General features: G+C 59.4%; 1 long non-coding RNA gene and 1 other non-coding gene across 2 annotated transcripts in view; both read right to left on the bottom strand.

Annotated features, from left to right (window-relative positions):
• LOC104148201 (uncharacterized) overlaps positions 1-12,140 on the bottom strand; it is a 40,154-nt gene extending 28,014 nt beyond the window's left edge. The window contains exons 1-2 of the long non-coding RNA XR_011143750.1: positions 12,018-12,140; positions 1,688-1,757 (exon numbers count right to left, since the gene is read on the bottom strand). This is a non-coding gene — a long non-coding RNA (uncharacterized lncRNA). The remainder of the gene's footprint in view (positions 1-1,687; positions 1,758-12,017) is intronic.
• A 12,401-nt stretch (positions 12,141-24,541) lies between these two features.
• Positions 24,542-24,614, bottom strand: TRNAR-UCG (transfer RNA arginine (anticodon UCG)). The gene has a single exon. It is a non-coding gene; the product is annotated as a tRNA-Arg (tRNA).

Here is a 24,614-nt window from a genome sequence, read left to right as displayed (position 1 = left end):
ACACCTATACAGGCTAGTCAGCACTGGAGATACTCAGCCACAAAACACAGATCTCCCCACACATCAACTCCCCATCCTCATCACGACACCCCAATGAGTCCCTCTCTCCTACACTTACAATGCCTGCTCTTCAGGCATCAGCAAAAAGTTGCAGCAAAACCTGTTATTGGTTTTAAGCATGGCCTTTCCATTCAAAATTGATGGGGGTTGCTTTTACATCCCTGAGACATTTCTGTTCTCTCCTCTGCCTTGACTTTCTGTTTTAAGTAAAACTGAGATGCAGAGATGCCTTTGAATAGACAGCCCCTTCATTTTTCCAGAGGTGTGTTTTAATGAGCTACTCGCCTTCCAAAAAGGGGCCGGCAGAGGGGAACAGGCAAAGGACAGCAGATTCTCCACACAAATTCAATAGCTGGTAGGTTGCCATGGGCTAAAGCATTCCTCTGCACATATGAAGGGAAGGGACTCTGGAGCACTAAGGGTTTTGCCTCCCATGAGTTATAGCTCTACCCTTCAAGAGCGGAATAAATGCTTTATCCCATTGCAGCCTGCGATGTATTCTACACAGACGGATTGATTTCCCCTATTGTTCTTAATAAATCCTGGCGCATGAAGAAACTCGCTGCACAGCCATTTTTCCTGCCTTGTTCCACCTTGCAGAAGTAATAAGGGTCAGATGTGACCGTAGTGGGAAGCAAAGGCAGCGCTTTGCTGTATGTGCTTGGGGCTTGGAGGATGCAGACAGGCAATTCTCCCTGGCTGACTCTAAACTAAAGAAACCAAAGACCACCGTTGGGTACCAAAGCATCAGCGTAGCTCCAAGGGGAGAAGCTGCTGTACAGGCTGGGCTTGGACGTTGGACGTTCCCTGCTCTGACCAGGGAACGAAGAGGCTCTGTCCATCTCCAACGACAGCTCCCGTGAGGGCTGATAAACACAGGGCTGGCGCTGAGAGAGCCTGCCCCGAGCGCGCTCTGCAACCCGTCGGGCCCTGTCTGCCGGGCCTGCCCCTGCCTGCTTCTTGGCTGAGGAGCCCACACTACCAGCCCGCGTGCTCCTCTGCCTTCTCGCTCAAGGAAAAACCAAAAGCAGGGTGGCTGGGAGGCTGTCCGTCCGCCTCCCCCTAGGAGCTCAGGGGTATATCATCTGCAGCGAAGACTGGGATGTTTGCTTCATGGCTGCCTGCAGAGTACATTGCAATAATGAAGCAAGGATTCAGATGCCAAATAATAATAGAACCGTTCAAGAAATAGTTAAAAAAAAAAAAAAGCCAAATCCCTTCTCAGTGACTCCCAATTCGACAACACTGCACACCCTCAATTTCTGTTGAAAGGCTCTCTCCCTTCCTACTGCCTTTTCTTCCTGCAAGATTTACACCCATCTTCCTTCCCTGCACCAGGAGAGTGTTTGCGGGCCACAGCTTCATTGGTACCCAGCAAGGAGGCACTGCTGGGCTCCGGGAAGCAGGTGGCCTTGCCAGGAGCTGCCTTGACGCCTGCCTCCAGCTCCATCTAGGCTCACCAGATTATTGCCATTGGCCTCCTCCAGCAGCAGCTAACGACTGGCCCCATTTCAAAAGCCTAGCTGGGAAATTTGGCTGTGGGAGGGAGGGAAGGGATCAAGTAAAAGAGCTGATCTCCCATGCATGAGTTGAACTCACTCCTTCAACAAGACTCCCAGAGACTCACCTCTCCTTGCTCAGGTGGAGACTTCCCTGCCCTTCCCAAGGCATCCTGCTCCACAAACGCGCAGTCATGTCTGGTTAAGGAAAAGAAAATTTGTCTCAATTAGAAAGAGGCTCCCACACGTATGGATGGATGTCAAGTAATTACTGAATGTCACTCCTGGAGAAATGGCTGGAAAAGAGACCTTAAATTTGGGACTGTGCAAACACGCACCCGCCATTGCAAGTGAGTTATGGACCTTGGCATGCTTCAGAGCATACCTTGCGCAGATGCTTTCAAGCCCATCCCCTCGGCTGAAATACACACAGCCATGTAAAATACAGCCAGACACAACCACGTTCTCTAATAAGGAAATAAAGCCGAGTGGACCTGCATCGCCAGCGCCCAGAGAGCAACACTGTCTCTTTAATTTTCTCCCTGGCTATCTCATCCTTTGCACAAACTCTTTCCTCCCCGTGGCTTCTTCCAGCCTGGTGGGCAAAGTGGGAAAACATCATTAGGGAGGAAAAATAATTTAGTTTGTTAATCAGTATCCAGTGGTGGGAAACAAGAAAGACAGAAAGCAGGGCTGGCGGTTAGGGCTTAGGAAGGGCCAGCACAAAGCCCACCATTCATGACATCTGGGGCTGGGATTCTCATTGAATTAAACAGACACAAAGAGCAGAGGCATTTCATGCTCTCTTCACAAGAATTATCATATCTCCCTGGCACTAGGAAACCTTCAGCATGGGAGAGGGGGAGAGAAAGGGAGAGGGGAAAGCGGGCAGGCTGGGTAGAAATACAGGGCAGGGTAGAGGCGGCTTTATTCCAGGGCTGGATTTATGGACGGGATACAGCGCGTTGCCTTGCTGGGAGAGACAGGGCCTTCGCGTGCTGGGTCTAATAAGAATCAGCAAATGTGAAACAGGGGGCCCCTGTGTACCATGAAGCAGGGAAACCCGCGTTTGACAAGCCAACAGAATAACCACTCGCGTCTCAAGGCTGCGGAAGGATGCTGACGCTCGTACGAGATGCGTTGTCTTGTGTGTATCAGCGAAGGGGGGGAGAAGGGGAGAGGCGAGGAATAGAAACAAGAGACCAGGCAGCATCATTCAGTCATGAAAATTAATTAGCTCATCTACAAACCATGGCTGCCTCTTCCCCACTGCCCCGCGAGCATCCCTGCAAAGCCACGGTGTCCGCGGCGCCTGTGACCGTGAATGACAGGGGCAGATTAGGCAGGCTCCTTGGGACACAAGCCTGGCAGCACACGGGGGCTGAGCATGGCAGCGAGAAACCCAGAGCCCGTGCAAGAAAGCGAGGAGGGGACGATCAGGCAGAGAGGTCCTTGGGGAAGGGGCAGAGCCTAGGCGTCGGGAGAACGAGACAGGGAGAGACCAGGCACCGCGCTGAGACCTGGCACCGCGCTGAGACCGGGCAGCATGTTGCTGCCACAGCAGAAGTTTGGGTGCGTCTGAAAATCCTGCCGTTAACGGGGTCTGGTGCAGAGCAAGAGTATTTAGGCTCTAGACCGCAAGCTTTCTGGGGCAGGGCCAGTCGTTTCCTCCAGGCTCATGCAGCGAACGCCTGCCCTATTCTGTCACTGGCCGTTACCAAGAGATCCACTTTAAATACTAATTACTCCCTGACCAAGACCTGTGAGCTGCTGGGAGGCCTCCCTGCCTCATTGCCTGTGGAAAGAGGGGACTGATCTCTGACCTCAGGTTCCTGGGGTAATTTGACCACAAGTGAATATTGCTACCTAGTGAGTGAAGACAAGAAACTCCTGGCTGCCTCCGAGCCACCCTGTCCCCAAGGTTTTGGATGCCTCTACAATATCATGCTTATTCTTCGCTGGGAGCAACCACAGGAGAAAGAGGGTGCAGGCAGCAATTACCGAGGGAAGCAGGGCACGAGAAAGGAATGAAGAGATCCAGAAAGTGATTGGTAGAAGAAAATAAAGAGAGAAGCCTCTTCACCATGGGATGTGTGTGGAGAATAAGAAGCGCACTGGAAACAAAGGGATGCAAGGAGAGAGGAGAGGCTGGGATGGGCATCTCGGCAGACACGTAGGTAAAAGTTGAAAAGGAAGCACTAATTAGCACCCCGGCCATCACTTCCCATTAATAGCTTGTCACCGTTTCCTTGATGTTGCTGAGAGCAGGAAAGTTGGTATGTGTGATGCTTACCTGTCTCTATCTCATTAACAGAAGTCAGGGTGAGAACAGACGTTTATTGCCTGCATCCAGATAGATAAGCCCTGAGATGCAGGGAGAGATAGGAAAAGTTACGAAAAAGATGCTCATGAAACAGAAGCCCGTGCCACACAACGGAAAGCCGGACCAAGCACGCGACGCCTGGGTCAACGTAGGAAGAGCCCCAAGCAGATGTGGGGCTCCAGGAATCCACATGGTAAAAACACTCGGGCATATAGTTATAATCCAGAGCAAATACACTGCCAGCCTGAGAAAATGCTTTACTATCAGCACAAGGTATGTGCAAGGGGCCACAACTGGATTAGACCTGGGAAAGTAAAATAAAAAGCCCTACTGCTTGCTTCCCCAGACAAATTTGCTCAGCCAGAGCCCACCCTGCTATAAAGGAAAGACAGCCAAACGTCTCCTCATGGATTTCGCAAGCCGCAACGAAGAAACTTCCCAACAAACAAAGAAAAAAAAAAAAGGGACATGTCAAGCAGAGACAAATCTGCATTGCATCTAATCACCTCCAAACTAAAGTAGAGGCAATTCTTCCAGCAGTTAAAAAAAAAAAAAAAAAGAGAGAGAGATTAGATCTGCTGTTTAATGCACAAAGGCCTCCCCTTTCCCTCCAACACGTGGAACGGCTCCCATTAGCGACACTGGAAAGAAAGAGCATGCAAGGCAAGGACGCAACAGCAGCAAGCGTGTGAGAGCCGGTAACATGTGTCTGGGTGGCGTGATGATGGGAGGGTGTGTGTGTGTGTGTCTGTGTGCGCGCGCGTGCACATTCCTAGGGGCATCCTTGCTTTCCCAAGTAGGCAAATGCAACAAACAAGCCAAGGATTCCTCAAGATACAGAGCCCAAACCTCCCTAGGAAAGAACAAGGCAAAACCAAAGGCAAAGAAAACATCAAGGCCATTTCTGAGGGAACAAAGGCTTCCGCCTTTCAACTTGGAGACATGTTCTTTGCCATTTAACTCAGGGCGAGTATAGGATCTGTTGACTTCCCCATTTATTCAAACGAGCTCTTTCAATAGTCTGCTAGGTCTTTTCTCCTCTACAGCTTCTCTACCCCTGTATTTGCTGTCCCCTACCAATGCAGTTAATGCCACATGCAGAAATACTGCCCTGAAACGGCCTCATTTAGATTGCATGGTCAAGCACTTCAAAGTTAGGAAATGTCCAATTTATGGCTGTACGTGCAACCTTATTTCCACCTCGCTGTGCAGCCACCCTGGCCAGGGAAAGAGGGAGCGAGCTAAAAATAGGCTGTGACTGTGTCATTACAGCCTCGTAAGGGCACATGCAGCGAGAGGCTGAATTAACGTCTCATGGTCAAACTGAAATCTGGTACCCTCCGACTCGTGAGCGTTCGGTTTGGTGCCTTAAACCATGGACGTTTTTAATCTACAGAAATCACATGCATTCTAAACATACAGAAAATGTATTATTTATAGCTAATAAATAATAGATTGTTTATATAAGCAAAAAGAAAAACAGTTGTATGCAAGTGTAACGAATCTCCCCCCCCACCCCACTTCCCTCCCAGCCTTCGTCCTGCATGGGGAGCGAGATTTCAAGCCCCGAGCCTCGGCACAGATTTCTGCCACTATGAAATACAGGACTAATGTTATCTGGCAGCGGCAGAAGGCTGCTCTCCCGGGGGCCGCGGTGGCGGGGAAAGCGGGCTGCTGGCGTTGGCGAGGGCCAGGCCAGCATGTGCGCACACAGACACACACTTTTTCCTCCCGGCACCAGGACCTGGGGGAGTTTGTTCCCAGGAGACTGGGGCTACGCTACAAGGACGTGAGCTAGATGCGGACGCGTTAGCAGGAGTTGGCTGTAACCGTCTTCCCACCGATGACAGCCGTCCCAGGGCAGGGCAGCGGCGAGAGCCCATGGCTTTACCCTGCTCGTGGTTTGTTATTATTCCAGGGAAACACCGATTTTTTTTTCTTTCTTTTTTCCCTGAGGAGGCAACTGAAGGGAAATTGTGATTCTGAACAATTCATAATTCAGCTAAACCTGAAAGGAATTTCGGGGACAAAGAATAGGCATTTCTCTAGCCTAAGAGCTTCCCCCAGCCGAATTTCAAGGGCCCGCGGCAAACAATGGGAGTGTCAGAGGTTCTCAAAAAGAAAAAAAAAGTTCAAGAATCTTTACAATAAAAAGTGTTAGGCAACACAGAGGTCAGCACCAGCTCCTCCTATAATAAATAGCAGGACTATCTTACATTAACTATAGGAGACATTTTAATGCAGTGTCTCAGCTTCGTGCTAATTATACTTTTTCACCATATTTTGAACCTAGGAAAAAATGTCATCAGTTAATTATAACAGATGAGGGAGTGTGAAGACTTCCTCAATAAATAATGCCTTGATATCTCATATCCAACAAGCTGTGCTCGCTGCTCTGAAGGTGCCCAGAAATATGTCCTCTCAGGAAATATATCAAGAAATGATGGTCCCATAAGCTGGCTTTGTTTCCAAGCCTTGATTTTCAGCCCAATAATTAAGTGATTTTTATGGATCTGGGAGAGTAAAGGTCATGGGATTACTGGAATAGGGCCAGAGAGATTCGGTGTTTAAAAAAAAAAAATACAAGATACAAAAGACCCCAGCAAATTCTCCCCGTAGACACACACACAAACACACAGAAGCAATTCGGTTTCTGGGCCCAACTGCGCTCTCCCAGGCTTCCCGAGGTCCCGTCCCTTTGCTCCTCTTTCACTCCCAACATCTCCACAGTAATCTCGCATGCAAAGAAAAAGGCTCGTTTTAACGAGACCAGGCCCTGTGGACAGCGTGGAGTTAGCGAGCGCCGGGGCTCGGCTCCGCCGTCCGACCGCCCCAAGAAGGAGGGACCCGGCCCCGGCCCGCTGCCCCCACCCGTGGGTGTAGCCTGAGCACCCAGTGTCGCTCTCTCGCCATCCCTGCCGGGGCAGGTGGGTGTCCGGGTCCTTACTAAGGTTCCTCAGCTAAACCATCTTTCTTTCAGCTCCTTTCCCCACCCGGCACCCCTCACTTCCCCCTCTGAAGAGCTGGGATTTGGCGTGGGAAAGATGTCTTTGGGCTTTTCACAAATCCAGTATCCCCTTGAACCAAAACCAATTAGCCTGGCCCAAGGTCCTGCCATTGAAGGACTGTCCCTTCTTTTCAAACCCCCGCGGGCTCAATTGCTCTAAGGAGCCTGGATGTGAATGAGCAAAGCCCACTTAAAGTGGTACTTAAGGCCAGTCCAGGGTGAAGGAAAAGAGAAAGCCTCTATAGGAACAGCAGTCCGAGTTTCCAAGAGACAGCTAACTGACGGAGATTGTGTTCTTTTTCTCCCCCCCATTTTCCTTTTTTCACCCCCGCTCCTGAGCTTTCAAGGCAAACGCTCCTAACTAAACCTGAGCTACTGGATAAATATAGGCAACAGCACCTGAAAACGCGACTCCTACCGCAGAAAGCTGGAGCCCTGTGCGCGCTCACCGCGAAGCCGGGCAGCCCGAGGGCTCAGGCTTGCACGGGCACGCGCTCTGTGCCGCGCACGGGAAGAGGGAGCCAGGCCCTTCAGCGAGGGATTTAGGAACTCTGGCACTGCCGGTAAGCAGCGGGAGGTGACGCTTTTATCGCTGGGCTCTTGGCAAACACATTCCCGGGCTCCCAGAAGTTGAGCGAGGAGCAAAAAGCACCAAACGCCATGAACCAACCTGGAAACAGCGGCTGCTGGGAGTCACGTGCCAGGGAAAGGCAGCCAGGGCAGCGCGCAGCCATCTTACGCTCCCGGCCCCCGAGGACGTCCGGGAGGCTCGGCGCGATCAGGTGGACGCGGTGCAGCAACACCCAAGAGCCCGGGTGATAAAACTGCCCGGGCGCCTCGGCACGCGTGCCGCAAACGCCGTACACGCACTGCCATGTGCCAGACGCAAACACCTTCGAGCTCACAGCTAGAGAAAAAAAGAAGTCCTATCACCTGCACATATGCCAAATTAGCACCTTCCAACCACAGAGCTGCATGGCCCGAGGGGACGCGAGGAGCGCATTGCTGGCACACGCAGAAACACGTATCTGCATTCAGCAGAGGCGAGAGACTCGACGCTCAGCCCTCCCCAGCGAGGGCCTGCCGTTCGCACCTGGCAAACCGGGGACAAGTCACAGCCACCGGCACCGGCCACGGCCACGAGCGAGGTGGACCCTCCACGCTGGTAGTCTCTGAATCTTCTCTGATGGCTCGGACAAAGCAGGAGAAGAGAAACAGGTAAACAGGCACCGTATGTCTGCGTCGGGGCGCGCAGGGCGAAGAGAGACAAAAGACATCGCGGAGCCAGGCCTCCCGCTTCAACCCGGCCATTGCCAGGCGATTTCACAAAAATGCCCATTGATGGGATTTCATCCATAACCAAACCGCGGGGCTCACACGGCCTTGGTCCTATTCACAGGCAGCTTGTTTAAGCAGTCGGGGCTGAACAGCCTCTTTGCCATCTACCCCCGGAGCCCCGACGGCTTTGGCGTACCCTGGTAGCTGGGACAAACCCCCACACCGCGTGCCTTGAGCCAAGCTCACTGCATGGGGCAGAAGCTTCAGGACAGGAAAAGAAATAAAGGAGTTTGAGCACACGATGTCCCAGGGCCTCATTCCCCAGGATAAAAGCACAGAGAATATTTTCCACTTACCCCCTTACCGCCCATGCGGCTTCTTACATTTCTGCCTCTATCTGCCTTGACTTGCCCAGCCCAGCGCTGCCAGAAGAACAAAGACATAAAGGCCCAGCTCGAGAAACCTCATCCACGTGCTGCCAGCCCTGCATCCTACTGCTCGACCAGGAGAGAGCACCGCCAAGGAGCCCCCTGCGATGCCCGGGAGCGCTCGGTCCGGGCTCCTCGGGCCCGGGCGCTCCGTCCCTGCCCATGGCACCTGGCCCCGTGCGAACTAAGAGCCTTACAAGACACCTTCTCTTCTGGCTTTGGGCTGCACAGGAGAAAAGATCCAGCTGAAGCCAATAGCTACACAAACGGCCAAGGGTGAAGCCTCGGACAGAGCCGTGTGGGCCACGGGGTTATCATGGCTCTGGTACAGCTAGCCACATCCCAAAGGCAGACCCCATGCCCTGCATGACCCTCATTCCTCCGGAGCACTCAAAAAAAAAGACACAAAGCGAGGTGATGCCAGGCAGGGAAGGATGGTCTAAATGCAGTAGGCATTTCACAAGTATGGATTTACCAGTGGGTTAGCGGGGCTTTATCTGCCTCTTTGCCCTCCGCTCCTGCACACAAGCTGGTGTGGCTCGTGCCACTGTACCCCGTTATTCGCTGCCATTTCCCAGCCTCCTCATTAATCGGGACGGGGCTGCCTCCACGGCTCCTCCCAGACATCCTCCTGTGTATATTTGCACAGACAACAAGAGTGAAAGCGAAGAATTAAGCAGGAGCAGAATTCAGCCACGGTTTCTCTCTCCCAGAAACTATGGGACAAGCAGCTTAGTCCCTTTCTTCAGATCTGCAAGTAAAACTCCTTGTCTCAATCCCATCATGGGGGGGGGGGGGGAGGGAGGCTTCTGTACGATAAGCAAGCCAACCCTACTGCCTGAAAAAATACACGAAAAATCAGCTCTGAACATGTGATTTTGGGGGAAACAAATTTAGGAGTCAAAGGTGGTTTCTGAACAGCTGATCCTACAGCAAGATAGAAAAATCTGCTTTGGATCCTTTGTAAGAGTTCACATGTAGACACTGGTTTCCACACTTGTGTTTTATTTCCTAAAATTATACCTATATATATTTATATACACACACACAAATAAATTTATTATATGTGTGAATATATATATATATATTTCTTTTCTCAGATCCTCTCTTTATATAGTCACCTACTGCAATTACAAAAGCCAGGGACAGAAATACCTACTGGGTTCTGCCAGTGCAGAAACACTCCCACCAGAACAGATTTTCTCTAACACGCAGGTCGAATGATTCCTTCTGAATTATATTCATTAGGAATTTGAATGTTTCTTTCCTCCATCCCCCATGAAATCATTACTCCGGAATAAATGCATTCATCAAGCACCTTGCTCAGTTCTCTCCTGCTTTGTTCAGTCTAGTTTTAAAGCATCTCCACTGAAACCGTTTCCACCTGACTCGATGCTATCATACAGAAGAAAAAAAAAATAAATAGAAGAAGAATCGAGTGCCACTCACAATATTGTGAAAATAATTGGAAAATTATTTCTTAAAAATAACCGACATAATAAAGGAGGGAAATAACTACATTCCCTCCTCCCCACCTCCGATCTCTTCCACAATTTCTGGGACTGCATCAAGAATACATATTCCAGATGGGCTGGAGAGAATAAGGTTGGTTCTTAATGACATGTCTTTTGCAGTGTTTGGAATGAATGATTCATTCGGATCTTGCCGAGAGTCGGTGCCACAGTTGAGTTACATTTCTAGAAAATCCGTATCTTTAATTCTGGCGCTGCGTGTGGGACCCAGCAAATCATGGAATTACTGCTGTAACTTCGGATTAGTAACGCTTTCTAAATGATAGTCTAATTCCAGGCCTTCATGCTTTTCAGCGTTCAAACTCACACAGCCTTTTCCCTGGGAGGCTTCCTGTGGAATTAGTGCTGGCGTCTTCGTCTTTCTCTGCCCTTTTTAATTTCTCCAATGACTTCTCATTAGAATATATAATAACAACAGCTCCTCAGAACTTTTCTTTCTCGCGGTATAGCCAAATTCAGGCTGAGATCCTTTTTCCTTACTGTTGTTATGGCGGCGGTTTGCTGGCCCTGGAAGGGTGCACAGGCATATTTAGCTTTGCGGGCCTACGTGGCGTCTGACGCCATTACCCCGTGCAAGGGTTGTCAGAAAACCTGCCTCGGAGGTGTGCAGGGCTCCCACCTCCCGCTTTTCCAGCGCGCCGACGAGGCCAGCGGCTCAGCCCTGCCACGTTACCCTCTGCCCTCGGCGAGACCTGCACCCGCCACCCGGCTACAAAGCAGAGGACGAGGCAGGGTTCCCCGCACCCCACCTCTCTGGGAGCTCGGCAGCATCTCCCCTGTCTCCAAAGCAGCACACGGAGAGACGCGGCGGGCAGAGAGCCCGCAAAAAGCCACCTCACAACCCTGGTCACCAGCAGGCTATGGGAAGATTTTTTTTTTTTTGCAGTCTCACCGGAGGTGTCGTGGCCCACGGGGGCTGCCCGCAACGCAGGGACCGTTCCCACAGGACACGAGCCGCGACTGCCGCCCCGCGCGGGGTGCAGGCGGGGGCCCAGGGCATCGCGTCCTGCCGCCCCCGGGGCTGCTGTCAGCAGCGCCCCACGCCGTGCCCAGGGTGCTGGCAGCCCGGGGGGCCGCAGTGCCAGCCAAGGGCGCTCGCCCCACTCCGGCTGCGAAAACATGCCGGGGAGCTCGGTGGAGAGCGCGGTGCTTTGTGTCGCCATGGGAACGGAATGCAGATTTGCCAATTGCTTTTTTTTTCTTTTCTTTTCTTTCTTTCTTTCCCTTTTTTTTTTTTTTATTATTTGCCAGACATTGTAATACATATTATGTTTCAACTTCTCGAGCTTGCAGCAAGAGGTGAAGAAGGCTTTGTGCCTGCTAACCGCTTAGCTCTGTAGGAAGCCCCAGGGCCGGCGGGCTGCATGCCGGAGGGGTGCACCCAGCAAGTCCCCTTCCCTGGGGACCCGTTCCCTGGGGGACCCCCAGCTAGAGACAAAAGCAACTGCCACGGCACGTGAAAAGTGACTAAATTGGCAAGAACTTGACCTCCCGAAGGGAGGCCAGAATCAAACTCAAAGCCGAAGGAAAAAGAGATAGATGGAAAGAGAGAAGAGAAGAAGGAAAAAAAGCCCCAAAGCAGGTGTTTTCCAAGGTCTGACCCGCAGACCGGGACGGAGGGGCTTTGTTAGGGAGGCGGCGGAGGGCGCTCGCCCCCCCCCGCCCCCGGCCTCCCAGCCTGCCTACCGCGGAGCTATTTACACCCCCGGAGCTTAGGGGCAAATTTCGAGGTATGTTCATCAGAGCGTTAAAACCCGAATTTATTTGGCACTGAAAGCATTTGCGCAGGATCCGCCTCGCCTTCCCCGGCCCTCCCGCCTGGTGCCGCGAAGCGCCGAGGTGCTGCCCGGTGCCCGGCCCGGCCCGACGGGGAGGGCGCGGCGCGGTTACCTGGAGCCCCGAGGTGGCGGGCGGCGGGCGGGTCGAGTCGCTTCTGCTGCTAGCTCCAGCGCCGCCGGTCCCGGTGCAGCCGCTTCCCCCGGGCGAGCAGGTCTGGAAGTCATTTCTACTTTCGGTTATCTAGCTTTATGATGGCTCCATAACACTCATACAGCTAGATAACCAAAGACAGAAACATCCCTCCGGCGGGGCTGCCGTTCGCTCGAGGTGGGCACGGCTGGACAGAGCGGCTGGGATCTGCCAGCGAGGAAGCCAAAAAAGAAAGAAGGGGGGGGAAAAAAAGGACACTAAGAAAAAGATAAATAATACGAGAAGGAAATAAAAAGCAGGAGCGAGACTTATGAGAGCATTGCAGGCGGCGCGGCACTACGGCGCTGGAGCCAGGCTTGCCCGGAGCTTCCCGCCGGCCGGGGCTGCCCGCGACGGCACGGGGAGGGCTGCGCGCAGCCGAGCCGGGCCGGGCTGAATGAAGCCGGGCCAGGCCGGGCCGGGCCGGGCCGGGCCGGGCCGGGCCGAGCCGAGCCGAGCCGAGCCCGAGGCGGTACCGGCCGGGCGAGCCGCACTCGCGCTCCCGCACCGCTGCCCAACTTCTACTCCCCTCGCATGGTAATCGCCCCCTTTGGGAAGTGACGTCACGCCGCGCACAGCCAATCCGCCTCCCCGCATTCAAATCAGCGCCCCCTTTCCCGCGCTTTCGCGCCCCGGCCCGGCCGGCAGCGGAGCGGGTCGCGCCGCGCCCCGGGACGGGACGGGACGGGACGGGACGGGACGAAATGAGATGGGAGGGGAGGGGGCGGACCGGAGCAGGACGGGACTGAACGGGACGGGACGGATCGGGGGGGATGGGGCGGGACTGGACGGGACGGGACAGGGTAGAACTGGACGGGGCACCCCGCACCCCCCCCGGCCGGCCTCCCTCCGCCCACCGTGCCTCGCCTCCCGGCCTGTGCTGGAGGGGCCGCGCCGCGGGGCGCTTTGCCCCGGCCCTGCCCGCAGAGCCCCCTCGGCACCTCCGCTGGCCTCCGAGATCCTGCGCGGCCCGGCGCCCAGGGACCGACCTGCACCCGACATCCCTCTCCCTGTCCTCGGCCCTGCCCTTTTCTTTTTTTCCCTCTCTTTTTCCCTTTCCATCCATTTTCCTTTCCTTTTTCAGCCCCCTTTCCTTTTGCCTTTCCCCTTCTTCGGTCCTCGCCCAGCGCACCCCTCTCACAGCCTCGTCCCCCTCGGCACCTCGCACCGCGGCGGGGCAGCCCGAAGCGGCTCCTTTCTCCGGCTCAGCTGCCCCGAAGGAGCAGCCGGGGGCTGGGAAGGCACCTGCGATGCGGCCCGTGTCCCTGCCTGCTGCGTCTCCACCGCCCCGATTTTAATTATTTCTCCTCCAGGTTTTGCTATTTCCCGCACAGGATCTTAACGCAATATGCATGTAGCGACGGATCAGGCACATACAAATAACAACAACAACAGCAATCATAATAAAAAGCCAGAAGATAAATATGATTATCTAGTGTGGCTATCTGACCTACGCCTCAAAAAAAAAAAAAAAGTAATCTCTCGCCGTTTCTAACCATCGCTTTCCCTTAAATCGCAGGCGTAGGTAAAATGTGACCTTCTGCAAAGCAGGAGATCTACGAAATGAAGCGATTATTGCGGGAGAAGCCTCGGCTGAGCACAGCCTGCCGGTCCCGGCAGCTGCAGCTCTCGGCAAGCTCCGCTCGGGTTATTTATTTCCTCCGCTCCTCGCCTCCCCTCTCCCCGCCATTCCCTTAAAAAAAATAAAAAATGAAATAAATAAAATCCAGCAGCTCAATCAGGCTAAAAGCTAAAAGATCAGCCCTGCCAGCCCCTCTGCGAGCCGGCAGCGCTCTCCGCGCACAGGCGAGGCGAGCCGCCTCTCCCTGGCTCCCGGGAACCCGCCGCTTCCCTTCCTTCTCCTCCCTAACGAGAAACGGGCCCGGGGGTGGCCCGGTCGCCCCGACGCCTCTGCAGCAGGTGGGGAGAAATCTTTCCTCCTTCCCCAGCCCCTCGGCTCCTTCCCAGCGCCCCGGAGCCGCTCGGGAAGGGGATTGACTGGGGTTGTTTTAATCTGCCCTGAGGAGAGGAGGGGAAAAAATGCCACAAATCGGATCGCCTTAATTTTCCGGCCTTGGATTTTCTCCTAATTTATTAGTGTTGCTGTTACGGTGATTGCTGCCGGTGTTTCCCGGGAGCGGCGGCGGGGCTGCGGCGGGTGTCCGCCTGCCGCCCCGGCTCCACGGAGCAGCCCGGCGCGCGCGGCCGCGGCGAGCACCGCGCTCGCAGCCCCGCGCACACGCGGCAGCTCGCACGGGCCGCGGCCCTGCCTCAGTTTCCCTCCGGGGAAGCCCCCGTTACTCACCCCTGGGAGAGCCACTACCGGGAGCAGCGCGGGGCGCCGGCCGAGGGCACCCGCCGCTCCTCGCCCGGGCAGCGGGGCGGTTTCGCGGCGTTGCAAACCCGCTCCTTCCTCGGCCTGGTTAGTCCTGCGGCAGCGGCGGGGGGCCGGGCCCGCCGAGCCCTCGCTGCAACTTTGAACGGCCGCCGGTTTGCAAGGTCTGCCGGCCGCGGAGCAGAGCTGCCGAGCCGCCGTGCCTCCCGGGGTCGGGCGCTCAGGGTGAGGTGCCAGACCGAGCACACGGTGCTCGGGTGTGGGGAGGGTGATTCTTTCCGCCAGGTAAAGGAAGCGATTTGCTTTGCAGGGAAAAAAATATATATATTTTTTTCCTTCTTCCTTCAGGAAATACCTTTCTCTGTTAGAAAGCGGCCGCATGCTCCTGCCTCGTCCTGCTCCGTGCAGGCAGAGGCCCAGCACCTAGGAGAAAATTGCACCTTGGATTGTTTTATTATTATTATTATTATGATTATTACTACTACTATTATTTTGATATTTGGGGTGGGGGGTGCAATTTAAGCAGGACGCACAAAATGGCTCCTTGGCACAGTGCAAAGCAGCAGCGAGCAGCGTGGGGATGGATCGGCGAGGGCTGCCTGGGCTGCGCAGCTCCGCCGGCCGAGCAGGCAACGCGGGCTGCGGCCGCGCCGCACCTGCGGGCGGCCGCTCCGTGCTCCACCGGGCAGCCGGGAGCTCGGCCACGGGGAGCCCTGGCCTTCCCCTACCAACGGGCACAGCCCCCACCGCGAGGGAAATCAACCGCCGGCTCCAGCCCGACCCGTCCGTCGGCGCCTCGGCCGAGCAGGAAGGTGGAAAAAAAGGCGGTGGGGGGGGAAGGATATTTTCCTCGATGGCGAGCCGGCGTCTTCTCTTCCACCCCACCGCGCCCGGAGCCCTTCGGCAGGCTCCGACGGAGGGGCGGGCTCGCCTCCAGCCCGCCCCGCGGCCCTGCGCGGGCTGCCGCGGCCGCGGGCAGAGCCCGGGCCCTTGCCCTCGGCGCGGCTGGACGGGGCGGCTGGACGGGGCGGGGCGGCGGCTGCCGGCGCGGCACTGGCCATGGTGCTGCACCGCGGAGCGCCGCCCGCCCCGCCGGAGCGGGTCCTCCTGTGGGGAGCAACGGGGGGGAGGCCCCAGGGGCCCCCGAGCTGGCGGCACCGGCCCCCAGCTACGGCCCCGACGGTCCCGTGTGCCCCTAGCCGGCAACCTCGCACCTCGGAAGAGCCGTCTGTCCCCAGCCGCACGGGCCTGCCCACGCCGCTCGGTTACCGGGCCGCCCCTGAATTGCTTAATTTGATCACCCTGTGAAGAGTCCCCTGCCTTCCCCTCTTCTACGTCCTGCACGTCTGACGTCACTTTTCTTTAATTAGGATAAGTTATTTTTAGCCAACCTAGGGTAACCCCCCGTGCCTCGCCGCCTCGAGCTGCATCTTGTCTTAATTGTTTTTCTTTTCCTCCCACAATCGGGGCTTGACCAACTTCGCACAGAAGCGGCAGCTCCCCATGGGCGTAAAGGAAACGTGTTGCTTTGTTTAGCAATTAAAAGCCACGTCTAAGGAAGCCCAGGCGCTGAAAAGAGGCAGCAGAGGCGTCCCAGAGACACCGGCTGCTCTTTGCTCAGGCCTTCGGGGGCTGGGACCGGCGTGGGGACGGTCCCGGACTTCCCTCGCTCGGGCCGCGAGTGTCAGCGCACCCGCGGAGGTGGGGCCGGGCGCGGAAGCACGTCGAGGGGCTGCGCAGGGGGCTGCAGACCAATGCACTCTCCCAGGCCACCAGCACGGCTATGATTTCGGTTTTCCTTAAGAATGAGGCCTAAAATGCGTTTCACCTCCAGGGAGACACGGAAAAAAAAAAAAAAACAAGGCAAAGAAACAAATGTCCACGGCAAGTGCAGAGGGGAGAGCAAGAAGAGAAGAATGAAGGAGGGGGGGAACCAAAAACAGAACAACAAAAAAAAAAAAGAAACAAAAAGGATGAAATAGAATAGAAAAAGAAAAAAGACAGATAGAAGCAGGTGAAAAAAATAAAACAATCTTCTAGCAGCAGAAACCGGTGCTGGATCGGAGCGTGGGCAGCGGCGGCCCCGGCGTTGCTCCCCGGCGGTATAACCGAGCCCCGGGTGCGCCCCGGTCCCCCGAGGGTCCCCCACTCGAGGCGAGGCACCGGAGCAGCCCCCTCTTCTCTGGAAGGGAAAACTTCTCCAGGACCCCGGGATTACAGCCGGGGCCTAAAACCTGGAGGCGCCGGGCGGCTCGGCCTTTCTCGGATGTTTTCAGCCTCCGTCCGGTGCCCGTCCGGCTGGTCAGCGAGCGCGGTAATGGGGAGCAACTCTGCAGGCCTCGGGGTTTCGCAGCCCCCAGCACCGCTCAGTCCCGGCTCCCCGGGCCCCCCCCGTCCGGGTGCAGCCTCCCCCGGCCCCGCCGCCGAGCTGCCGCCGGGCGCACGACCCTGCCGCCGGGCTGCAGCGTCCCGGGCGCCGCCGGGGGAGAGCTGCCCTGGAGCAAACGCGCCTGCCGCCAGCGAAAGGTGCCTTGTGCCCCAGCTTCTTCCCGGTGCCGTGCACCCGCCGCTCCTCCCGGCCCTCCGCCGCTTCCCGCAGGCTGCGAGCGCCGGGCCCGGGGCGACCCCCGACGGCCGGGCCGGGCCGGGTGCGGGAGGCGGCGCGGGGCTGGCCCGCTCCGAGCGGTGCCGGCACCTGGAGGCGCACAACTTCCCCGGCCGCCGGCGGGCACCTGCCCAACTTCAACCCCCTCCCTCCTTCCTTCACCCCGGCAGCGGTCCCCTCCCCCGGCAAAAGTCCCTCTGCGCCCTCCAGCACCCCCGGGGGACCCGGGAGAGGCGGCGATGCCCGGCCGCGACACTCACACTTGCAGCCGGGGCGAGGGGAGCGACGGCGGTCCCTCGGCGGAGCGGAGCGGAGCAGGGCGCGGGGCCGCCCCCGGCGGGCGGGCAGGGGGGCGGGCAGGGCTGCCCCCGGCCGAGCTCCGGCCCCGCGGCCCCCCGGCACCGGCTGCGGACCGGCGGGGGCGGCGGGGGCCGCTCTGCCCCGGCTCCCTGCGTCTTCCCGGCTGCTGCCGGCTCCCGGCTCTGGTTGCTGGCCAGGAGCTGCCTCCGCTGCCAGGCTCTGCCCGCACTGACGTCAGCCCGGCAGCCTCCTATTCACTCCAACCATGGCGGAGAGGAGGAGGAGGGAGAGGGGGAGGGGAGGAGGCGGAGGGGGGAAGGAGGGAGGAGAGGAGGAGGAAGGAAGGAAGGTGGTGGTGGTGGCGGTGGCGGCGGGGGGTTGGTTGCTTGCAGGCTCCGCGGAGCAGAAATCGCAGCCCCTCCATCTCACGTTTTCATTGCCCCCCCACCCCCCCCCACCCCGCGATGATGGAGCTGCCCCGGGGAGAGGGTCCGTTCCCCCGGGGTGAGACCTTCTGCTCCCTGCGCCCGCCCCTTCGGGTCCCCGTGCCCCGGGAGCGGGGCCGCCGGGGCTGCCCGGGGGCAGGTCCTGCGGGGCCGCCCCTGCCCGGGCCGCGGGGCTGCGGGGCCGCCCCTGCTCACCGGCTGCCTGCCGCTCGGGCCCTGCACCGCCCCTGCCCCCGGAGCTGCCTCCCCGGGGCTCTCCCGGGGCAGAGGTGGGGGCAGGTCCTGCCGCCCACGATGTGCCTCCCAGAGCACGGTCCAGCGCTCGGGCCCCGCCTCGGTGCTGTCCCTGCCTGACCCTCCCTGCCTCTGCCCGCGCCTCCTCGAGGAAAGCCCCGACAAGCGGGAAGAAAAGGCTGCAGCATCTTCGTCCTCCGCTCTCCCAGCACCAGCCCCAGGCAGGCTCCCTCTCTGACCCCGAAACCCCCCTCCCGGACGGCGCGGTGCCTCTCTGCCCCCAGCTCAGCTCCCTCCCCCGGCGCGGCCCCGCCGCCCCGGCCCGGCCCCGCCGCCCCTCACCGCTGTCCAAATGCTGAAAATCCCCGCGGCTCCGCAGGGCGGGGGCTCCCGGCCCTGCCCGCACCGTCGGGCCAGCAGGGGCAGGGGCTGCCCAGAGGCTGCAGCCCCGGCGGTGGCGGGGAGGGAGGGAGGGAGGGAAGGGGATGGCGGGGCTCTGCTGCCGGGCAGGGGCAGGGGCCGCGCCGGGCCGGGCCGTCATTCCCGGCCTCGACGGCCAGGCCAAGCCCGGGCGAGCGCCTTGCCCCGAGCAGCCGCTGCGCTGCCCGCAGGGAACCGAGCCGGAACGAGCTCCCCAGCCTCCCTGTTTAATCCTGGGGCAGCGCCACGTTTTGTCCTTCTTTCCTTCTCTCTCCTCTTTTCCTCCGCTCCCCCTTCCCCCGGCTTCTCTTCCTTATATTCTCCTTTAAATAAATATATACATATATGCATACATATATATACATATATCCATTGCTTTGCCTTCAGCCTTTGCAATAAAGGGGAAAATAATATTCATGGCACACCTTTAGTTCTCTTCCCATCTTTTCTCTTCTTTCTTCCTGCATTTAACCTGGCTCACATTTTTATTTCCAATTTTCAAACCAATGCTTCAGACTGGATTTAGGGAATCTCTAGCCACCCTAAACACCCGAAATAGATTTTCTGTGTAGCAGAAAATAAACCGATCGAGACTGAGAGATCTGGAATAGCCGAACAGGTCGCCTCGCCTTTACATTTGTATTTTTTAAATTCCCTCGTTATTTTCCTTTTGCATCTGCGAGCTGCCGCGAAAGGAAATATAACCCCCAAATGCCATTGCCAACAGAAACCGGAGTTCGTTGCCAAATTCCATAGTATTTTATTTTAAAAGCAATTAAGTAACACCATAAAAAACATCTTCTCATCTTCCCGGGGAGTGTAAGAAATCCTTTTGCTCACCTAGAGTCGAAATCTAATGGTATTGTCGTTAAACACGAAAAGGAGAATATTAAGAAATTGCAACACTCCCTTCAGAGCGCTCCCCCCCCCCAGTTTATTTGCCCTAATAATTAATTCACAAGAGCTTAACTTCGGTGTAACCCTGGCAGTCTTTTCATTAAAAAATCCCCGCGTTTCCTATTGAATTAGCTCTGCTCCATTGTCGCTGAAATGAAGACGCCAAACCAACTTTTACCCTGAGCATTTTCTCACCAGCCCAAAGAAAAGTCTCTCTCCTTTTTCTTTTCGCCGATTTTTTTTTTTTAATTCAAGCACCCAGGCGCTGGACGTGTCCTGCAATTTAACTACTTTCAAATTCTTTGTTCAGGTCCCACTGGGGCTCTATTGTCACCCTATTGAGAGAGCTTATTGCCAAGTCAAGCCTGAGTGAATTGAGACACACACGGGAGGAGCCGGGGGCTGGGAGCGGGGTCCGCGGGCCGCTCCGCCCGGGGGACCCCGGCCGGCCCCGAGGGAGCGGGCAGGGCGCGGCACACGGGCTGCCCGCAGCCCCCGGGCCGCACTGGCCGCCAGCGGCCCAGGCGCCGGCCCCGGCGGCTCCCTCCCGCCGCCGTTTCGCCAGCAGCCGCAGCCGGCGCGACCGGCCCGGCCCGGCCCGGCCCGGCCTGGAGACGCAGCCCCCAGCCCCAGCCACCCCCGGGGCCTGCCCGGTGCGGAGCAGGGCCGGGGCCGGGCGGGCCCCGACGTGGCGGAGCCCGCCCGGGCTCCTTTGCCGGCCCAAAGCCGTTCCCCGCAGCGCCGGCACCGCCCGCACGAAGAGTCTTTCCCCTCTCCCCCCTCCCCGGCCGGCCCCGGACGCCTGGGTCCCCCCAGCTGCTTCGGGGAAAGAGGATGCCTTACCTCGGGGTGCCCGCGGCGCGGCCAGCCTCTGCCTCGCCGGCTCGCCCCCCTCCGCCGGCCCTCAGTCCCCAAAAGGAGGGTCCTCCCCCCGCGCCCTCCCAGCCCCTCCACCTCCGAGCCGCCTCCCGGCTCCCTCCCCTCGCCCTCTCTCCTTCTCTCACTTTTCGAGCTCCGGGGCTCGGGTCCCGAGCAGGAAAACAGGGGGCTGCTTTTCTCTTCCTTTTTTCCTCCCGCCCGTCCACTCCTCCCAGCCTGGAAAGGGGGGTGCGAACTGCAGCGAAATGGCATTTCAGGAGAAAAGGCGCTCGGAGAGCGGTGCTGGGCATGAACTCCCACGTAAGCCCGTACGTCACCTAGAAAATGCTCAGCTCTCATGTGCCTTGGATCCTGGAGAGACGGGGGAAAAGAAAATCTCTGTCCGCAGACATTTATTCGTTTTTCTAAAATCAGCTTCCTCTCGCCGCCCTCCTCCGGCTCCTCCTGCGCCGGGAGGGGACGGCACAGCCAGGCCGGGGCGGCCGGCGGTGGCGGGGGGTTTCTTTGCCCTCCTGCCCTGCTGCAAAGTTTGCTCTCGGGAAGGGGACACGGACCCCTGGCAGGGCCGCCCTTTGCTCCCCCAAAACGTCCGCATCGGAGCCGCCCCTCGTCCCGGGGACACGGGGTCTGGGTGCCAGCCTCCTCCCGGGCCGCGATTTTAGAGGGATTCCTGGGCTCTTGCTCAGGCCGCCCAGACGTGGCCCTCCCCGTGCCTCCGGGCGACCTCTCCCCTGGGCCAGGGGCGGCGGCCCGGGATGAATAGGGAGCCCTTGACCCCTGGCCCCGCCGGCTGCGGGGCACCGGGGTTAAACAAATCCCGCCGCCCCTTCGTCTCGCCCGCAGGGGCCGAGCCGGGCCGCACCGGGGCCAGCCCGGACCAGCGAGCCGGGCCGCACCGGGGCCAGCCCGGGCCACCGAGCCGGGCCGCACCGAGGCCAGCCCGGGCCACCGAGCCGAGCCGCACCGGGGCCAGCCCGGGCCACCGAGCCGGGCCGCACCGGGGCCAGCCCGGGCCACCGAGCCGAGCCGCACCGGGGCCAGCCCGGGCCACCGAGCCGGGCCGCACCGAGGCCAGCCCGGGCCACCGAGCCGAGCCGCACCAGGGCCAGCCCGGGCCACCGAGCCGGGCCGCACCGGGGCCAGCCCGGGCCACCGAGCCGAGCCGCACCGGGGCCAGCCCGGGCCACCGAGCCGGGCCGCACCGAGGCCAGCCCGGGCCACCGAGCCGAGCCGCACCGGGGCCAGCCCGGGCCACCGAGCCGGGCCGCACCGAGGCCAGCCCGGCGTCGCGCCCGCGCTCGCCGCTGCCGCGAAGCGCGGAGCCGCCGGTGCCCGGCCCCGTCCGGGCGCGCCGCGGGCGCTTCCCGGGCAGACAGACGAAGACAGCCGGACAAAACACCCCAGCGCGCTCTGTCTGACTTTTGCATTAAGAAACAACCCCAGACCCTGCTGAAACGGCTAGGTTTGCGGCTTTTTTTTTGTTTTTGTATATATATGTGTGTGTAGGTAGGGTTTTATTCTGTTTTGTTTCGGCTCCGGCCGCCCCGAGCGGTTCTGTGCCTCGCCAAAGGCGGTTTCCCGATTTTGGGCGTGAGAGCGGCCCCGACGGCGGCCGTGGGGCCAGCGCTGCCCGGGGCCCGCCGCCCCACGGCCGGGGCGCTGCGGGGAGGCAGCCGCGGCTTCCTGCAGTTCAACCTCGAGTGTCGCCTGCTCTGTAGCGCTGCCGGCCGGGACAGTTTTAGAAATAAGCGATGGTGACGATATTTCGGGGAGGGAAGGGCCAGATTTGGGGGATTTTTTGTTTGTTGTTGATTGTTTTGGAGTTTTTTTTTTCCCCGGCGGCCACGATAAAAAAAAAAACAAACAAAAACCTCAAATAAGAGGATGCCTTAAAATAATGCATCGGAGGGGAGAACAAGGCTCCTGCCCCGCGCAGGGTAAGGACCCGAGTCCTTCCTCAGAGGCACCCTCTACCAGGGACTGCTCCAGACCCTTCTGCCCGCTAGTCCCAGGGCTGCTCACAGCTCCTGTCTCCTGTCCAGCCCACCTGCACTCCTGGAGCAGCTCTCCTCTGCCCCCGCCCAGCACCCTGCGCACCCCGCGGGTCCTGCTTACACCCACAGAAGCAGCAGAGTTAGGGCTAGCCCACGTCTTCACAAAGGGTCCCGGCTATCCTTGCTGGGGGGTGGGGGGCGGTCTCCAGCGTAGGGAAAGTCCACCCAAAACCTTAGTGCGCAGCGGGAGACCCCCAAAGGGGCCTGATCCTGCCGGGTCCAGGCGCCAGCGTCCTGTGCTGCTGTGTGGAGTCATGGCTGATTCGCCCTCTTGGCAGGTGTCCCCATGCCCTGAAGCACTGGTCTCCCCTGCCCTCCCACCCCAGTCTCGCAAGGTCCCAGGCTGGGGAGCAGTCCCAGGGCCTTAAAAAGAGCAGGCCTGCTGTAAGGGGGAACTGAGGTTGGGGTGGGGGGAGTAGGCTGTTAGGTGCGCTGAAAGCACAGGGTTTTGCTCTGTTCCTTGCCTCCTAACCCTGCTGGGTGCAGCCTTCCAGAAACGAGGGGCATATCTGTGCCCCGCAGTTCGCCCCGGCGGGGGCTTAGCCCCACGGCCCAGTCCTGCTGCCGGGGGGGGGCTGCTCTTTCTCCGCACATCGCTAGTGTGAGTCATGCAGCCGAGCTCTCCCACCTGCCCCACAACGAGCGCTCTCGGAGAAAGGTGTTGGGATGCAGGGAGGGGGCGAAGATGGCTCTCCGGAAAAAGGTGCTCGTGCTCCAGAAGCACCTCGATCGCCTCACGCGTACCGGAGGTAGGGCCGACCAGCCGGGCTCCCCAGTCCCCTCCACCCCGCTGCCTCTGGGGCTTGCTGCCGGCAGCAGGATGCGCGGTAGGACCGGCCAGGCTTGGCCCTTCACGCCCAGGAGGACAGAGCTGCAGGGCCGGGGCCGCCCCGCGGGCAGCGGGCAGGGCAGCGCGGCCGCTCCCGCTCTGCCCCCGGCACCGCAGCCGGGTGCCTGGGGCCGGCTCTCACGGCGGCCGGCGGCGTCTGCCCGCTCCCCCGCCCGCCCGCCCCCCCGAGACCCTCCCCGGCCCGCCGGGCCCCCCGACGGCTCCGGCCCCGTGTGAACGGGCCGGTACGGCCGCTAGGCGCGGGCCCGCAGCGCCACCTGGTGGCACGGCACGGCACGGCACGGCACGGCTCGGTTTGGACCGGCACGGCACGGCACGGCACGGCTGCGCTTGGCCCGACCCGACTCGGAGAGGCCAGGCGCCGCCGGGCTTGGCCCGGTCCGGCACGGTTCGGGTCGGCACAGCTCAGACTGGCTGGACCCGGTTCGGCCCGGGGTGGCTGCCGCCCCCTGCACTGCCCCGGGCAGGGTGGCCTCCGCCCAGAGCCACCTTTCCAATCCGTGCCACCCTCACGGAGCTCCTGTGGGGCTGGGGACGTGCAGCCCCAACCCCTTCCTGGCCTCTGATGAACTGCTTCCCCGGCATCCTACGAGCCCCTTCGCCTGCATCCTGCAGCCCCTTCCCCGGCACCCTCCGGCCCATTCCCTGGCATCCGCAGGCTCCTGCCTCGGCCCGCTCCAGCCACCTTCCCCTGCATCCCGCAGCCACTTCCCTGGCATCCCAGAGCTTCTTCCCGGGCCGTGAGGCCTTCCCTGCCTGCGTGGCGCTCCCAGCCACGCCACCGGACCCGATGTCCCCGCCGCACGGGGCACTGCCGCAGAGCCCCGACGCCAGCGCAGTGCCAGGACCGAAGCCGGAGCAGGCTCTGCCCTGACGGTCCCTGCGGGGGCCCCGCGGCCTCCCTCCTGCCACCCTGCGCCACACCACGCCGGCGGCTTCGGGGCTTGAAAGCACCAGGTTTTGGGGCGATGGGAAGAGAGTCAAGAGCGTGTGGCAGGGGCTGCGGATCGGAGTGACGCAGGGCTCGTCCGAGGCTGGTGTCCCCCGCTGCGCCCAGGCTGTGCCCCGGGGTGGCAGCGGGGTGAGGGCAGCCCGGGTGCACCCCGTTGGGATGAACACCATTCCTACCGCCTCCTTTCACCCACCGGAGGTTAACAACCGGCTTTTTTTTCCCTTCAGTTTAAATGAACAATTAAAATACGAAGTGTACTTCTGCTAACACTTGCCATCAGCTGCTCCCTCTGCAGCCCCGGCCCCTCCATGCCCTCGTCCCCCTCGCTCCCTCCCCACTCCTATCGTGCAGCCCGGCGTGTTGCCCCGCACGAGGTCAAACCCCCGGGGACTTTTTTCCTGCCCTGCCCCCCCCCCCCCCCCAAAAAATATAGGGTGCGGGGATGTAAAAAGCCGACATCGCTCGCCGGTTGCGCGACCGCGGCAGGACTCGAACCTGCAATCTTCTGATCCGAAGTCAGACGCCTTATCCATTAGGCCACGCGGCC

This window comes from Struthio camelus, chromosome 12, assembly GCF_040807025.1.
Source record: "Struthio camelus isolate bStrCam1 chromosome 12, bStrCam1.hap1, whole genome shotgun sequence".
In the NCBI taxonomy this organism is placed as follows: Eukaryota; Metazoa; Chordata; class Aves; order Struthioniformes; family Struthionidae; genus Struthio; species Struthio camelus.
The sequence above is the reverse complement of the archived record's forward strand: the minus strand, read 5'-3'. Positions and strand labels throughout refer to the sequence as shown.